Source organism: Chionomys nivalis, chromosome 1, assembly GCF_950005125.1.
Source record: "Chionomys nivalis chromosome 1, mChiNiv1.1, whole genome shotgun sequence".
Taxonomy (NCBI): Eukaryota; Metazoa; Chordata; class Mammalia; order Rodentia; family Cricetidae; genus Chionomys; species Chionomys nivalis.
In genome coordinates this window covers 172,088,480-172,107,156 of record NC_080086.1, presented here as the reverse complement: position 1 = coordinate 172,107,156, position 18,677 = coordinate 172,088,480, and positions in this window count along the sequence as shown.

Sequence of the window (18,677 nt, the reverse complement as noted above, 5' to 3'; positions counted from 1 at the left end):
GTTGCATGGAGAAACCCTGTCTCGAAAACCAAGGGGCAGGAGAAGCCAAGACAGGAACCTGAAAGTAACAACTGAAGTGGAGACCATGGAAGAAGACTGTCTACTGTCTTGCTCCTTGTGGCTTGCACAACTTGATTTCTTACACAGCCCAGGACCACCTGCTCAGCAGTGGCGCTGCCTACAGTGGGCTGAGCTTTCTCACATCAATCATTAATCAGACAAGATTGGGCACATTCAGGGTGGTATGGCCATATAGATAAGTAGAAGAAGCCAGCCTCAAATGGCTGCTTACTGTTATATTTCATTTGTGTGTTTTCTGGAAAGTGTGAATCAATAAGGCAGAAAAACCAGGAGATACCAAGTGTTGGTACAAAAGAGATTTTTTTTTTTTAGTAATGGGAACTTTATGTTGTTTATAGTTATAATGTGTACCTGTTTGTTAAACTCAGAGAATTATACAACAAAAGAATAAATTTTAATGTGTGGATTTTTAAAAAAATAAAAGTAATTTTAATGAAAAAAAATAATTAGTCAAGAAAGTGTCTAGAGGGGTTCTCACAGGCCAATCTGTTGGAGGTGATTGCTCAATGAGGGCCTCTCTTTCCAGGTGATCCTAGTTTGTGTCAAATTGGCAAAAGTAATCAGCGCAACCCCAGCTGTCCAAAGCACAATGACAGGGTGGGAACAGTGCCACGTGCCTCTGATTCTAGCACAGGGGATGCAAGGTCAAACTCCGCCCTGTGTACTTAGTTTCAGGCCAGGTGAGGCTACATAGTAAAACTCTGCAAAAACCCACAAAAAACAAAACCCAAACAAAAACAAAACAAAACAAAATCTCCAAAGAAACAAAAAACTCCTGAAGGGACACTAGCCCAGTTGAGGGTGTGGTTCTGGAAGGTCTTGCCCTTCTCCCCAGTTCCCTCTGCCTTCCAAAACCATTTGGATTACGTTCCTGAAGCTAGCGCCTAAGGTCTAATCCTTTCTTTGGCCACTTCCTCCTCCTGAGGAACTACCAAGGTCCAGCTATTGAAGTACTGAAGGCCAGCAATCAGAAATCCCTTTGGCTCATCTAATTAGCATGCCCAATTAAAATTAAACACCTTATCCTGACCTGGTTTTCCCCTTATACCTTTATAAACTGCCATTTTCCTGTGTGCCATGTCTGTCTCCTATTGTAGAATACTATTTTAACTATGTAAAGAGTGTTACATTTGTTTAACTATGTAAAGAGTGTTACATTTGTTTAACTATGTAAAGGAATGTTACATTGGTTTAACTATGTAAAGGAATGTTACATTTGTTTAACTATGTAAAGAGTGTTACATTTGTTTAACTATGTAAAGAGTGTTACATTTGTTTAACTATGTAAAGGAATGTTACATTTGTTTAACTATATAAAGAGTGTTACATTTGTTTAACTATATAAAGGAATGTTACATTTGTTTAACTATGTAAAGAGTGTTACATTGGTTTAACTATGTAAAGAGTGTTACATTGGTTTAACTATGTAAAGAGTGTTACATTGGTTTAACTATGTAAAGAGTGTTACACTGGTTTAACTATGTAAAGAGTGTTACATTTGTTTAACTATGTAAAGAGTGTTACACTGGTTTAACTATGTAAAGAGTGTTACATTTGTTTAACTATGTAAAGAGTGTTACATTTGTTTAACTATGTAAAGAGTGTTACACTGGTTTAACTATGTAAAGAGTGTTACACTGGTTTAACTATGTAAAGAGTGTTACATTGGTTTAACTATGTAAAGAGTGTTACATTGGTTTAACTAGGCAGAGATGTGTTACATTTGTTTCTGCTGTATTTGTCTAATGATGTAACAAAGTGCCGCTGTTTTACCTTGCCTCCCTAAGGCACATGATTGGCCTAATAAAAAGCTGAACAGCCAATAGCTAGGCAGTAGAGGGACAGGCAAGCAGAGAGAATAAATAGGAGGAGGACTCTAGGCTCGGGAGAAGAGAATGAGAGAGGAAAGAACAAGGGAGAAAGAGTGGAAGCCATCGGGACCAGCCAGGCAGCTGCCAGCCAGTCAGACACAGAACAATCAGGGAGTAGGACACACAGAAGGAAAGAAAGGTAAAGAGCCCCAAGGCAAAATGTAGATGAAGAGAAACAGGTTACTTTGTTATAAGAGCTGGTGGAACAAGCAAAAGATAAGGCCGAGCATTCATAACTAAAAATAAGTCTCTGTGTCAGGACTTGGCATCTGGTTGGTGGCCCAAAGAAAGCCTGCTATAGTCTCCTCTCTGCCCAGAGACAGTCTTCTCTGTGTCCCATCCCCACTGACAAATACCCCTGCCCCCTTTCTCCAGTTCCCTTCCCCTTCTCCCTCATCCTCTATCTCCTGTCTTTGTTTCTTATTCCCTGCCCTCTCTCTGTCCCTCTGGGGGTCTTGAGAGTCTTGAGCTGACTTGGAGGTTCCCTCCAGTTATGACAGTCCTTCAGATATGGACACACAGCAGCAAAGGAGCCATGAGCTGTCCCGTTTAGAGTGCTCCTTCTCAAGCTATGCTGGCGGACATGCTCATGAGGGCGTTAGGAAGCCCCCATGACTATGCTGTCCAATATGGAAGCCCTTAGTCACAGGAAGCCATGTTCCCATCACTGAGATAAAATGCCTGCCATCCCCAGCATAATGCAGGAGAGTCATTCTGGCTCATGGTTTCATGGCAGTGGGAACATGCTGGCAAAGGCTGTGTAGTTCAAAGTGGCCAGGAAGTGTACTTCCCCCACAAGGCTCCATCCCTCGAAGTTTCAGAACTTCACAAAAGAGACTGATGGCTTGGGAGCAAGCATTAAACACAGGAGCTTCTGTGGAACATTTCATATTTAAACAGTAGCAACTATCTCATTTTTCATTGAAATAAAATTTAGAAGTCATTTGCTATAAAAAGTGACTTGCTCAATGGCACTAACAGCATTTAAGGGGCTCAATGGCACTGCAGCCCGTGGCTGCAGCAACAATACTTAGCACATACGAACACCTGCCTGCACTGATACTTCCTGTGCTACGGGGAGCAAGGCTTCCCACAGATTTGGTGTCTGCTATGTTAGTCTATTTCAAGATGGGCCTGGTGGGGCAGGCTTGTAATTCCCAGTTGCTCAGGAGTCTGAGGCAGGAGGAACTCAAGTTCAAGTCCTTGGCTGAACTACAGAGTGAGTTCAGCGCTGGCCTGGGGAATTCAGTGAGATCCTCTCTCAGAATAAAAGGCGAAAAGAGGACTGGAGAGGTAGCTCAACACTAGAATGCTTGTCTAGCCTGCGTGGGGCCATGGGTTCAGTCCCTGGCACTGAGAACAAAAACAAATCAACCATTTGGCGTTCGACTCTTCCTTAGGGACAAGGTGGTTGCTTATCTCCAATTCTTCCATCCCCACTGGAAACTTCAAGTTTAGGAACACCCAGGGGTGTCAGGAAAACACTTGCACAGTGACATTTAAAGTCAGGTGACAAGAACTGCTGTCTCAAGGGGCAGTCTCTGAGGCCAGTTCTTGATCTCTCAGTCTACATGGCCTCTTCCATCAGCAAGCCTCACAGAGGCATTCTTGTGTGTCCCTGGCTCAGGTGAAAAAGCACAGCCCTCCCCTCTCAGGATGCCTGCCCTGCCTGGCCCTGCCCTGCCTCAGGGCTGCACCCACCTTTGTTTCTCTCCTGGACAAAGCCCCGAGCCTGGAGCTCACTGCTCTCCAGCTGAGAAACCTTTTGTGGACTTAACAGAGCAGAAAGAACACCTGCTACTGAGGAAAGAATCCAGGGAGCAAAAGCACAGGACAGAACAAGATGAGGCAGGAGCAGGATGGGGCCGGAATTGTTCATTCCCTTGGAATTCACTGGGTCTTCGATCACCATGGGAGTCAACAACAGGGCTCCTGAGTGAGCTTCCACGCTTCCCTGCACTCACCCGAGGTGCTCTTCATGCAAAACTCCACACCATCATTAAAAGCAAAGAACTGCACACAGCAGCATCAACTTGCTTGGATGGAAGTGACCAAGCTCTTCTGTCTGCACACCCAGAACTAAAGAGATGGGGCTGAGAAGGCTCAGTAGTTCACAGTACTGGCTGCTCTTACAGAGGACTGGAGTTCAAGTGCACACAGTGGCTAATGAGTCTGTAAGTCTAGTTCCTGACCTCCAAAAGCACTAGGCACACATGTGGTGCACACACTTACATGTGGACAAAACACCCATACATAAAAAAAATCATTTTTTTTTTGTTTTGTTTTTTCGAGACAGGGTTTCCTCTCTGTAACAGTCCTAGCTGTCCTGGAACTCTCTCTGTAGACCAGGCTGGCCTCAAACTCACAGAGATCCACCTGCCTCTGCCTCTGCCTCTGTTTTGGGATTAAATGTGTGCGCCACCACCGCCCAGCCATAAAAAATAATTTAAAGAAGGAGCAAAGATCCATATTTTACACAGAGGGCCCAGGGTACATGGAATGTCAGTGCTTCGTCAATGAAGCCCAACGGTTGGTTTTCCATGTACTTTACACACAGTTAACATACAAACATGCATGCAGACATACCTGTGTATGTGGACAGGTGAGCAGGAGAACATATGCACTACGGAGGTTGCCATGTGACTGTGGGGTGGGCAAGCTGCAGCTGGATGCCAGGCCTGGCAAGAGTTAGAATTGTGGTCTTGTACCTGGAGGTGCCTGGTGCCAAGAGTCTTTCTTTGAAGAGCCCTGATCTTTTTTCCTAGGGCCTTCACCTGATTGGATAAGAACATTCATTCTATGAGAGGTAAAATGTCTTACTCAATTCTGACTTTAAAACAGCCATGCTGCCGGTCATGGGGATACATGTCTGCACTTTGAAGGAAGAGACAGGAGGATGGAGAGATGAAAGTCAACTGGGGCTATACAACTAAAGTTTTATTTTTCAAGAAAGCCAAACCGAAGCCTAACTAGTAAGAATCTGCATATAGTCAATGCATGTAATTTGAGAAATGCGGACAAGTGCCACCAGCTGTAAAAATGTTTCAATCCAAATAAAAGACACCATCTCCTTCAGGTGCTTGTTTGAGTACCCCAGACCCACCCTGTTGTATGTGGGCAGGAACACGGTCCACAAAACTCACTCTCTCCAACATTGAGTGTACAGCTCTGTGGGCCCTGTGCTGGGTGGCTCTCTAGAAGAATATACTCATCTTGCACAACTGAAACTTGACAGCAATGGACCAATTAATTCTCCAGGCCCTCCTCCTCTGAAGCTTGGCTTTCAAAGTAAACCCAGCCACTTAAATAAAGATTCCATCATGCCAGCTTCCGGTGGTGTGTGTGGTGATCTGTTGGCTTTCTCCAGTTTCTACATTGTACCTCCTTCAGACATGGCTATCTCTGGGTACAGATGGTCTGTCTACCGGCTCATGGCAACCCTGTATTTGTAACACGTAGCTCTCCAGAGCTACCATAGAGTCCCCATGTTCCCATGAAGATGTGGGTTTTGCTTCTGTTTTTATGTTAGCCATTTTAGACCACTCCCCATCCTGATGCCCAGGCTGCCTCAGGGTCTTCACCGTTAGAGAGCAATGTCCCAGCCAATCACACTCCCAACTCGGGCACAAGCATGGGTGACCACAGGCATTATACAGTGAAAGTACAGCTGATAGTCTCTAGGCTAACACCCGACTTGTAAGGCTTTGGGACGCTGCCTTCTTAATAGTTGCTGTCAATTCTGTAGAACTCTTGTGAAGCCATGGCTTTTCCTCTTTCTATAATGGGATCTATCCTCAAATATCCCTGCAGTGTATAAACCATTCTTTAAACATGACGTTTCCTGTATTGGCAACTGTATACCTCCGCCCACACGGTGGGGCCCTGGTGTGAAAGCAATCACTCAGCTAAACCTTTGCTCTCATAATCACATCTACATAAAGCTAGTCCCCCACAGTTATCCTTACTGGCAGGAGTCTTGCAAATAGCCCACATAAGGACCTCAAAAGACAGGCACTGAGCGGAAAAGACATGTCTGCCCTTAGTGATAAACAGATTGGGGCAGCCCTAAAATCTCCAACAGCCAGCTCAGGAGAATGTAGCCTACTGACCTTTGCTCTACCCTAACAAGCTATTAATATTCTGGACTTACCTTCGCCTTTCATTTGACACAAGGTCTTAGTCTAGGAAACTATTTGTAACGTTACCCTCAAAATGTACAGGGGAAAAGTTCGTTTCACTAAACCAGCCCCCAGAAAAAGGAGTTCCTTCTCACCTGGGTGAGATACAGCACCCCCACAGCACCCTGTTGGCCTGGGGGCCAAGTGCCATCCACTTCTCTTCTGCAGCTCATGCTGGTTACCATGGCTACCACAAATGCAGCATTCCCAGCCTCTGCGGAAGTACTCAGAGTGCACAACACTGTACCACTTTTCCTCCCTATATCCTACAAACTCTAGCTTAACTAACCACATGAATGTAGTTAACACACAACCCCCCCCTTTCTCTTCTTAGAATTTTGTACTGATTTAAAGTCCCATCCTTAACTAATCTTCCTGGTATCTACAGGGGAGCTTGCTTCATAGCCATGACCCCTCTGAGACATAAGGTGGTCGCTTTGTCAGATTTACCTGCTTCCATGATTCTGTGAAATGCATGCTTGGTACTGTTGTTCGCCCGTGGAATTGCTAACTATGACTGTGTGGGCATATACACTGGAAAGTTTGTGGGATTGGAAGGAACATCAAGAAGAACATGAAAGGGAATATCAAAAGGGAACAGCAAGAAACAGCAAGGAACATCGAGAGAGCACCAGAGAGAGCATTGGCGAGAGAACAATAAGAATAAATAGAATATGATGAAAAGACTTATGTGAGCTATTTTATTTACCCTCAAACCTTTTCAGTCAGTTCTTGTCTGCTATAATGGTCCTTCTGAATCCTGAGAGGTTTAGGGGGCTGGCACTCCAACATAAACCCTGATACACAAGTGTACAAGCATTCCTGTGGTACACATTTCTTTGCTTATTGCAGCTTCTCATTTTCCCAAAGTGGCTGTCCCAGGTCACCCACTCACCAGAGCTGAGATCCCATCTGCCCACAGTCTTACCTAGCACGTGTGAACAAACTCACGTTTACAAAGCTAACGGTGCACCAAAGCCCAGGAACTACTCATGTGTTTCTTTTATTTTCTTTTACATTTAACTCTATCTTGTATTTAGCTGTCTCTGGCTGGATACAGAAGAACTAAGTACAGACCCTAGGTAACAAGAGTGTGTAGCTCTTCTATACAGTTAAGGAAATACATGTGTCTTCTGAGGATTTAGGAACAAAAGCTGTGTCAATACTGGTTCCTATTTGTCTTTCAAGTATCAAAGGGTCACATTAACAGTGACTTAACCAAGTGTGTTGAATGCTAAGATAAAGCAATGCTAAAAAAAAAAAGTCTGAAACTGTAGGACAGGCCGTGGGTTCACCCCAGGTGCAGACCCTGCTATTCTCCTCTGCCATCCTTACATGGGAGTTCATCTCCTGTAGTTCCAGGCTTCTGGCTACCAGGAAGGAACAATGTCAGCTCAGGGACACAAAAGTTATCATGTAAATACAAGGCAACCCATGCGTCAGACAAGAATTTTAGTGTGGTTTACTCATATACTCTTAATGAAACAGAGTATTCTGTCAACGATAAGAACTGGAAAGGAGGCAGCTGTCGCTTACAAGAGGTATCCGGGATGTGTATCTTATAGGCATTTCTTCACAGTAGCATCAAACGTATGATTTGCAGACATCATGGAACACAGAGTTCCCACAAGTCCTTTGCAGGATGCCATTTTGCTCACTTGCTACTGCTCACTTTAGTATCTAAGATTCACTTTTTTTGTCCCTTTTTAATAATTAAAGAACAATTTAAAAAGCTGCAACTGGACACATGCTTCCCTGTAGGCTGAGTTTTCCATGCAGGCCTCTTACCACAGAAATGCAGGAAACTCAAGCATAGGATATCAGAGAAAAAAAAATGCATGGGGCTACAGAAGAAATCTAATTAGTCATTTATTGTGTTTGTGAAACATGTATCCTTTAACATCTCCTACTACTAGGCTGTGAGCACACCTATTCTATAGATGAAGACACAGCAGGACGTTCCTGCAGGACAGAGAAGGTGTGGTGCGGCCCACAGCCTAAAGCTGGGTCATAGGGAGGAGGTTTGGAGAAGGAAGCCACAGGTATAAGATTGCCTAGCAATTAGGCTTCTCCATAAAAGCAACAGCTGGCTTTGAACTTAGAACAGGAGACATGGGAATTAAATGATGCCTTGGGTGAGGACCAGAGTGGTTAACTATTAGGTGACTAAGCGTCCTGGGAGAAAAGCCACAAATGCGGAGATGGTCAGTGATTAACATCCCAGGTACACCCTGACACCGACGACACTGCCCCTGTTCTCTGTCAATCCCAGGTACACCCTGACACAGACACTGCCCCTGTTCTGTGTCAATGTCAAGTGTTCGATGTGTCTGTGTCACTGTGTCTAGCAGGGAAGGTCTGAAGACCAACGGGCTATCTATGCCAGAGACAACCATTTTTAATTCCTAGCTGGGGGATTCCCGCTCTAACTTTGCTAAATGGCAAACTTGAACTAAGATCTTGAATAATGTAACCCCTGGTTATCCCACAAGATCGCTGAAAGAGGCAGCTACATACTCCGCATGGTATGTTGGTGGGAGGTGGGGTGGAGGTGGAGACCGAGGAACCCTTTACCCACTGCGTCTCTGCCTTGCAGAGCGACATAACTTTTATGTGATGTTTGACTTTAAATACTGACTGCTGTTATTTTTATTGGAAAGTATTTTTTCTGGGTGTGGTGCTACATTCCTGTAATCCCAGTACTTGGGAAGTAGAGACAGAACCGTGAGTAATCCATGAGTCTGGACTACAACATGATAAAAAACCTTAAATGAAAACATCCAGGAAATACTTTTATTTCCAACAAGTAACAGATGAAATTTTTTCACTGTGATTTTCGTTATGCCCGAGGACACACAAATCTGCTGACGTCAGACAAGACTCAGTTCAAATCCCGACCCTGCTACTCAGCAGTTGCACAACTGACTCGACTCGATCAAGCCTCACACTGCATGCGCCCTGCAGAGCCGTGGTGAGAATTAGGTGGGATTACACTGGGGTTTAGACCATGCCTGGCATTCCTACTTGCTTGAAAGGCAGTGATGGCAACTGCCAGTTTTCAATCTGCCATGAGGTTTTTTTTTTTTTTTTTTTTTTTCAAGTCCAAAACCAAAATGAAAACTGGAAGGGTCTGATCCTTGGTGTAACTTCACATGCCTCTTCAGGAAGCCCCACATTACGCAGCAGGACAGGACTTGTCTTTCTCACCTCTGCTATGGGTACATACATGTGGCTGGGAGGGGAGCTAGAGAAAACCTCATCTTCGCTGGGTTGCTGTGAGGAGGAACTGATACTGCGCATGCTTCACGTCTGGCGTATGGGGGGACATGCTTCACGTCTGACGTGGGACGTTCAACAGGCACTAGCCTCTTCTCTCTGTCCTCCAAACTATGCAGTTACAAAGCTGAGCCACTGAAGAGTAGACCAGAGAAATGGTTCTGGGTACCTGCCCTCTCTCTCCAGGGCCTGAAGTCAGGCTCTCAGGCACTGATCTGGAAGCGATGGGGTTCCTTCTCACACCTTCTAAGTGAACAAGCATTGGTTTGGAGGGCAAAGATGAAGTCAACCGGGTCTTTGGCTCTGGCCGTGGTGCTGAATATTCTTTTTTTTTTTTCTAGTGCCAGAAATGTGCCCATGTTAGTGGTATTTTTTTTTAATTTTTAATTAAAATTTCCACCTGCTCCCCGTTTCCCATTTCCCTCCCCTCCTCCCAAATATTGCCCGCTCCCCCCACTTCCCTCCCCCTATCCCCACTCCTCTTCTCCTCCCCCCACTCCATTCCCCCTCCCTCTCGATACTGAAGAGCATTCCAAATTCCCTGCCCTGCGGGAAGACCAAGGTCCTTCTATCTACGTCCAGAAAGGTGAGCGTCCCAACAGGCTAAGCTCCCACAAAGCCAGTTCATGTATTAGGATCGAAACCTAGTGCCATTGTCCTTGGCTACTCATCAGTCTTCATTGACCGCCATGCTCAGAGAGTCCGGAATCAACCCATGCTTATTCAGTCCCAGACGAGCTGGCCTTGGTGGGCTCCCAATAAATCAGTTCCACTGTCACAGTGGGTGGGTGCATCCCTCGTGGTCCTGATTTTTTGCTCTTGTTCTCCCTCCTTCTGCTCCTCATTTGGACCTTAAGAGCTCAGACCGTTGCTCCAAATTGAGACTCTGTCTCTACCTCGATCCATCGCCAGATGAAGGTTCTAAGGTGATATGCAAGATATTCATCAGTATAGGATAGGGTCATTTCAGGTTCCCTCTCCTTAGTTGCCCAAGGTACCAGCTGGGGACATATTCCTGGACACCTGCGAACCCCTCAAGAGTCAAGTCTCTTGCCAACCCTAAGATGGCTCCCTTAGATAGGATATATACTTCGCTGCTCCCGTATCCATCCTTCCTATATCCCAACCATCCCAATCCCCCGAGCTCCTCCCATCCTCCCCTTCTCATATTTCTCATCCCATTTCCCCTTTGCCCCATGCCACCTCACCCGCAAGTTCCCAGTTTTTGCCCTGCAATCTTGTCTACTTCCCCCTCTCCATGCGGATGACTATATGATTTTCTTTGGGTTCACTTTCTTATTTAACTTCTATAGGATCACACATTATATGTTTAATGTCTTTTATTTATGGCTAGAAACCGATTATGAGTGAGTACATCCCATGTTCCTCTTTTTGGGTCTGGGATACCTCACTCAGGATAGTGTTTTCTATTTCCATCCATTTGGTGCTGAATATTCTTATCTAAGCAACACAACTCCTACAGCAGCACAAGTGGGGAGTGTTGGCAGAGATCCAGGAGAGCAGAGCACGTGCCCGTCTTCCCTGCTAGAATTCCATTGTCTAGTGAGCTGTTGAGTCCTCTGTTAGTGGAATAAGACACAAGAATTTTTATTTATTTATTTATTTTTATTTTTTAAAATTATTTATTATGTATACAGTATTCCTTCTGCATGTATGCCTGCAGTCCAGAAGAGGTCCCAGATCTCATTACACCATGTGGTTGCTGGGAACTGAACTCAGAACCTTTGGAAGAGCAGGCAGTGCTCTTAACTGCTGAGCCATCTCTCTCCAGCCCTTTATTTTTATTTTTATTTTGCTAAAATCCGCAGTGCCTAAGCATCCTCTAAACTTAAGTAGTGTTCTGAACAGTCAGAACACACCCTGGCTGCAGAGCAAACTGCAAGCAGGCTGGGCACAGTATTATTTTTCCATGCGTGGAGAATGACAGTGGGCATATCATGGTTCCTCAGACAATGGCCACTAAACCCTCTGCTTTTCAATGTCAACTGCTTCACTGCTAACACTGCACGGATGTGGACTCTCGGGAGACTCATCATAGGACAGTTTCTAGTCCTCTACAAAGTACGTGGGAAATACCACTTTGTGCCCTGGATGGTAAGGAGCAGACAGACAGACAGCAGGGCAGGGTGGTACATGTTTTTAATCTCACTCCTCAGGAGGTTACAGTTCAAGGCTAGTTTGGCCCAGAAAGTGACTTCCAGGCTAGCTAGAGCAACCCTGAGAACTTGTTTCAAAGAGAGAAAAAAATTTAGTGTGCTAAATGAGAAACCAGTAGGAATGAGGTGTGTGGCCAGAGATACACGTGGGAAGGACAGTGACAGACGGTGGCCTATTCTGTCCTGAAAAGTAGCCCGAGAAATACTGTGGTCTTGACCATCTATCTACTCCAGCTACAGGAGGGCGTATGTGACTGACTTCACGTGTTTGTTACGTGTGCCCAGGCATGTTCATGGTACAGGGACGTGTGTGCACACCCACGTGTGTGTGTGGTGGCCAGAAAATCACCTCAGGGGCCACTCCTCAGGAGCCACCACTTTGCTGAAACAGGCTCTCCCGCTGGCTCTCCTTCACCAGCTAGGCTGGCTGACTTGTCAGTGACTCCAGGGACCTGCCTGTCTCTCCGTGCCCGGGCGGGATTGTATGCAGTCCCCGTGTTCAGTTCTAAAAACGCGGGCTCTAGGAAGCAAACGCACGTCCTTGTGCCCGTGTGGCAAGTGCTTTTCTCACTGAGCCGTCCCCCCACCCCCCCACCCCGCACCAGCAACTGAGTGGATAGGGTCCGGTTCTAGAAACGAACCCCATTTTGCTATGATGTCCCGGTCATGACTCTTGCTGAGTGCCTCTTGGATTGCATATGTCCCTCCAAGGACTGCCAAGGAGTGGATGCCTAATCAAGGACAGGTTGGGGCAAAGCGTGGTTAATCTGCTCCATGGACACAAACTATACTACCATCTCCACCGCCGCGCTCAAACACAGTAGAGATTAGAATGCGGGGGAGGCGTGAACAAAAGGACACAACAGGAATGTGTCTAGGAGGTGCCTGCCATGCCGGGAGCCCTTCTTCTAGATGACCTAGGTGAATGTCAGGATTAATTTCCCACTCCCATGCCTCCTGGGATCTCTTCACCAGCAAGCATGACCACCCCACTCAGTATAGGGAAGGCTGGGGCTTGAACCCAGGGCACTGTGTGGAGTGTATGCTAGGATAAGCATTCTACCTACTCATCTCCAGCAGGAAAATAAAGCACTTGCAATCAGCGTGACTGCTTCAGCCAGGGCCTGGGAATGGCAAAAGGAGCAGAGCTCTGGGCCTCCCTCAGTGCCCACGTCTGCACACTGTCGATGCTCAGAAGGTCTCCATTCAGCCACATGATGTCGGGGCTGCTGGTGTGAAGGAAGTCGGCCACAACTACAAGCTGATGTCATACAGCAGAAGGTAAAGAGTTTTGGGTCTGGTGGGACACATGGCAGACCCTACATGATAAGGGATAAAGCTGTGAGCTCAGGAAAAGCCCCCACTCCCCCACCGGGAACCTAGAACCTGGGCTATCCTTACTAAACCCACCTCAGTTAAAAGACCAGGGGCTGCATCCACGAGACTTCTTGTTATACAGCTACATTATGCAGCCTTCATTTAATACAATTCTTGTTAATGCACTTTTGTTAGTACAGTAAGAGGTGCTACTCTTGACTCTGCCTTCTGTGGGGGAAATCAGGGTAGTGGTTGTTGATGTCCAGTCAATATGGCATCAGGATCCCTTCCAAAGACATTTCAAAACTGTCTGGAGACTCTTATCACTTGCCTGCTGTTCGGTTACTGAATCTCTGGATTGCTGACATTTTCTCTCAGCCTCTCTCCTCCTCAGCTTTACTGTTTTGGTCTTCTGACCTATGCAGAAAATAAACGAAGCAGAATAAGACCAACGGTCAGTGTATCGTCCATTTTAAGGCTTCCTGCCTCCCCTTCTACCTTAGCCTTGTCCTCTGGTCTATTCAGTCACAGGAAGGGAGCCTGCAGAGAGGGCAGCTGTTTGCACACAGGGAAAACGCCTGCTTTAGAAGTATATCCAAGGGCTGTCCTCTCTCCCGAGACCAGTTCTAACAGCGAAGACGGCTGGCACCCAACTGGCACACTCTAGTGCCTTTGTCGTGTCACCTCCTGCCACATCAAGCCTTTGGCACAGCTCTGGTGACTCAACCTCTGCCAGGCCCACGCCATCTTCTGCCCAACCCATAGCGGGTGGTGTCCAACATGTTCGGGTTGGTACAGGTTGGTAGTAGGCCATAGTTTCCTGGACTTCGTTTCCGAGGTAGCGTCTGCAGGAGTGGTAGACGGGACACCATTCTTCCGTTTTCTCTTTGACGTCCCCCTGTGACTTCAACCAACAAACTCCTGGTCTACCTTCAAGCCCTTTCAGCTCCGGGAGGAGGCATTCTGTGCCCACTGCCCCGGTGTCTCCTCTGGCCTTAGAAGGGGTCGGCCCTGACACAACAAGCCAGCACAGTTTAGCCCAAAGCTCTTTGACCGCACCCACATACCAAGGCAGTGTAGATGCCAGTGTGTTGCCTGCAATGGCACCCATCCAATGTTTCCTTAGACCAAGGGGGCTGGGAGAGGTTCTTTCTAACTCTCTCAGTCCCCGTGGAGGTCCCAGACAAGCCGATGTACCTCTCAGCCTCTCGGCAAAGGGCTGATCACTGGTGGAGCTGCCGTCGGAACTAAGTATTTATGGGGTGCCTGTTACTCTGCAGACTCTAGTCCGTCCATATGGAGCATCCCGAATCTGAAATCCAAAATGCTCCCAGTCAGCCATGGGTGAGAATCTACAGGACGCCTCAAGTGGAAAATTCCATACCCTACCTTGTGTGATGGGTTGCATTAAAACATGGCTGCTTTAAAAACAATGTCTGAAATTACCTTCAGACTGCATACACACATATGAAACACAAAATCAGTGTTGGGCATTGACTGGAATCTCATCCACAGATTTTCATTACATGCACACAAATATTCCTCCCTAAGCTCTTCTGGTCCTGGGTGTAAGATGGACTCAATCTTTAGTGTGGACGAAAGAGAAGGGGGCATTGACACCGCAGTTGAAGCTGGCACCAGGCACTCTGCAGCATGCCCACTGCAGTGTTATTTCCTGAGTTCCCAGCAGCCTCAGCCAAATGAGGACAATTTAACACCCTAGGACTTGATCTGAGATCATGTCAGGTCCAGTATTATTATACAGCTGCCTCAGGCCCTTAGAAGATGGCTAATAAAGAGATTTTAGTGTCCCCTTCCTTCCCTGGCTCTTTACCTGTAATGGAGAAAACAGTTCTGTTATCAACTGCTTGACTGCAGCCCCAAGGACATCACCTTGCTCCTTAGCTTGGCATGCATATGATCCCAGAAGTCATACCGCCTTCTGGCTCTGAAAGGCTGGAAATAAAGATCAGAAGCCCAGTAGGGTGTCCGTGGCGCACAGTAATGTCACGGTGCAATCTGCGGGTTGGCTCGTGTCTCTACAACAGTCAAAATCATCATCAAGACGTGCAGGACAGGAGGCTGCTGCTTAGACCCAGCTGAGTGCCTGCTGGCTGGGCATATACTGGGGTTTCGGCCCTCTGGCCACAGTGAGGCAACAGAAGGGTCTCTCCCATCCCCTTTCACTAGCCAGGCTATCAGCACCCTAAAAGGGCCCACAAACCACATGGAATCCTAAGGGGAACTCTAACTTGACTTAGATGGACTGAATCCACACCAACACTTGGGCTCTCTGAGTTTTTCTGCTTTCTTCATAACAGGACATTGAAAACCACTTTTAATATTTTATGAATTCTGGCTTGTAAGGTCATCCTTCAGGTCTATTAAACTTTGCATGTACCGAGAATCACACCGTTAGATCTAAAGATGGCCTCAGAGATGCCATGGGCCATGGCTCTGAGCTATGGCATGAACCCGTGAAGGGCTGTGGACAGGAAGGTATTGCATGCCTGACCCTTCTGAACTATTTAGCTTGAGATGTGCATTTGCAAGGGGCCGAATTAGTTACTTTCCTTGGTGCTATGACAAAATCCTTGATGTAAGTAACCTAAAGGACTCAGGTTGTTGGCTCGTGGCTTCAGAAGCTTCCTCTTTCATAGCAGGGAAGGAAGTGTTGGCTGCAGTTCCAACTGTGGAGCAGTTAAGTGCAAGGTAGCAGCTGTTCACATGGTCCAGACCAGGAGGTAAAGAGTCTGGAACCCAGGGTGGGTACAGCCTCCAAAGGGGCTCCTGGTACCTACTTCAGTCAGTCAGGTACCATATCTGAGCAGCTCCATAACCTTCAACACATGCAACTGGAGCATGAATTCTAATTGTTATTAATAATAAAATCCCAAAGTCAGATACAGGAGTTAGTGCTGAGTATCAGAGAAGCAAAGTGTCAAGCCACTAGAGAGTTCTTTTACCTCATCAATGCTCAGACAGAAGGAGCAATCCTGTCGTCAGATTATCTCCTCAGACTGCAACTGTCTCCATCAAACCTCAATGTGTTCCATCTCCTCCTGCCTTATATTCCCCTCTCCAGCCAGCCATATCACTCCTGTCTCCACCTCCCTAGTGCTGGGATTAAAGGTGTGCACTACCACTGTCCGGCTTCCAAATGTTGGATTAAAGGTGTGCGCCACCATTCCCTGACCTCTGAGTGACTTAGCTCTGCACTCTGATCTTCAGGAAAGCTTTATTTGTTAAAACACAAAATATCACTACACGCAATATGCTGGGGATCAAGCATTCAAAACATGACCCTAAACACTAAAACCTTAACGGGGTCATAATTTTCATTAGTCTTAAAAAGGACTCTCCAATGGGACCAGTTCATTTTAGAGATGAATGTAAAATGGCAGACGGCTGCACCCGGACCCACAGCAGGGACTCTGGGTTTGTGTGCAGACACTATTATTCATCTCAGACATCCAAAGGTGCGAAGCAAGTTGTGTTCTCGTGAAATGTCAAAACATCATAGAGGAGCAGGAAAAGCAGACCAAGCGGGTACAAGACAGAGCTGGGGATGGGGTGGGCGTGGGGAAAGGGAAGGGAGAAAAGAGAGGGAGAGAAGAATCAAAACAATTTTGTTTCTTACTAATCATCCAGGATTTGGGAATACAACTGAACAGAGATATGAAAAACTCAGGGAAGCCGATTTCAGCCAAGAAGTCATCTAAGACACCCTAAGTTCCAAACAGAGCAGGAAAACAATGGGACACCAGAGCAATGTCTCTAGAACAATGGTTAACAAGACAAAACTCTTGTGGGCAAACATGATGGAACTGGGAGGGCCTTCTGACTTTACTTTGAGGATGGGAAGATGCTCAGAAGTCAAGAGCACACACTATTCTTACAGAGGACCCAAGTTCAGTTCCCAGCACCCACGTAGGGCAGCTCACAGCTGTCACTACTACAGTTCCAGGATATCAGATACCTTTGGTCTCTAAGGGCAACTGCAAATACAAAATGATGGTGATGGTGATGATGACGACAACAACAACAACAGAATCAGCCAGGTGGGGTGGCACACGCCTTTAATCCTAGCCCTCAGGAGACAGAGGCAGGAGCATCTCTGTGAGTCGGATGCCAGTCTGGGCTGTACAGTGAGACCTCAAAAACTCAGAAATCTCAAAACAAGAAAAAATTATTTAACATTTGACTGCCATGATTGTAAAAGATTATTACCATGAATAAGAGGTAGGACAGAGGGCTGGAGAGATGGCTCAGAGGTTAAGAGCACTGGCTGCGCTTCCAGAGGTCCTGAGTTCAATTCCCAGCAACCACATGATGGTTCACAACCATCTGTATTGAGATCTGGCGCCCTCCTCTGGCGTGAGGGCATACATCGAGGCAGACTGTTGTATACATAATAAATAAATAAATAATAAATAAATAAATAAATAAATAAATCTTTTTAAAAAAAGAGGTAGGACAGAGAATGAGAGTGAAGATATCTGTGGACTATGCTTTAACAAACAGGCAGAGTGGCTGTATTTCCACAGCTTACACGCCACACAGCACACTATGGAAAGCCCTGAGGAAGATCCCCACACCTGTGCAGGAGGGCTCAAGGAGCTGGGGCGAGTGGCAGTGCCTTGAAGTCAGAAGTCTCTGGAACAGAGGCACAGAAGCTCAGTTAAATTCTAGTTTCTCCCTAAGTACTCCCAACACATCTAACTCTTGGGAGAGCTTAAGGCAGAGGGGAGTGCACCTGGAGATGGTGGGCACAGTCGAGGGAGTATTGAGTGACAGGTTACAAAAGACATTAATTAGAAATCCACATTCCGAACAGTAGGACTTGCAGCCCCCTCTTCAATTCAGCTTCTAGAATCTGATATGCAGGTTTACCCATGTAGGATTGGGTCTCATTTGCTACTTCCATCTTGTCATGTTAAGCTGGAACTACATTTCCCAGGATCCTCTTCTCCATGATTCCAGGTTACAATCTGGCAGAGGGAGAAACCTGAGTCAGATGTACAATGCTTACATCGAAGTTATTATTTCAAGGGTCAGACATGGTGGTCCCATCTACCGGCCTCTACTATGCAGCCAGCCACTGATGGGCAGACTTGGCAGCTTCCTAGAACTTGTAGAGGCTCCAGCCCTTGTGATGCGGCCTCAAAACTTGGGTGAGAATTTCTCCAAGGCTCTGGCTGAAGTTTTCAGGACTCTCTGACATCAAGCACTAGCTTTATTCTTGTGCTATCTTTAGAGTCAGGTAGGTGGGGGTTGAAGAACCCACCAGCAGGCAATGGCACCGGTGTACCCCAGGGGATCCAGCAGACTGAACCACAGGTCTTCTGTCTTGTCCTCCCCCACTCAGAACACAATATTCCATCCCCAGAGCAGCCATGTTGGGTCTCTCTACTTTCCTGCATCCTCACATCTCTCATCACCAGGAAGGGGCTCTGCTTTTAAGGCCAGGCATGACTGGGGAGCTCCTGGACCAGCCAGATGTTGTGGTGCCTGACCCACCTCATCTAAGCCCATGTACAGCACACTTTCACAGGTTAGGATTAGGACTTTGTTTCTTAAGTTTTTTTTTTTTTTTAAAACAAAAAAGACTTGTGCTTACACATATGTGTTTGAACATATTCATATGCACGTGGGTGCCCATGCAGGGTGTTGGCTCCCCTGGAATTGTGGTTGCGAGCCACCAAACATGGGTGTTGGTAATAGGAACCAAATTTGGGTCCTCTGCTAGAGCAGTATGTGTTCTCAATTGCTGAGTC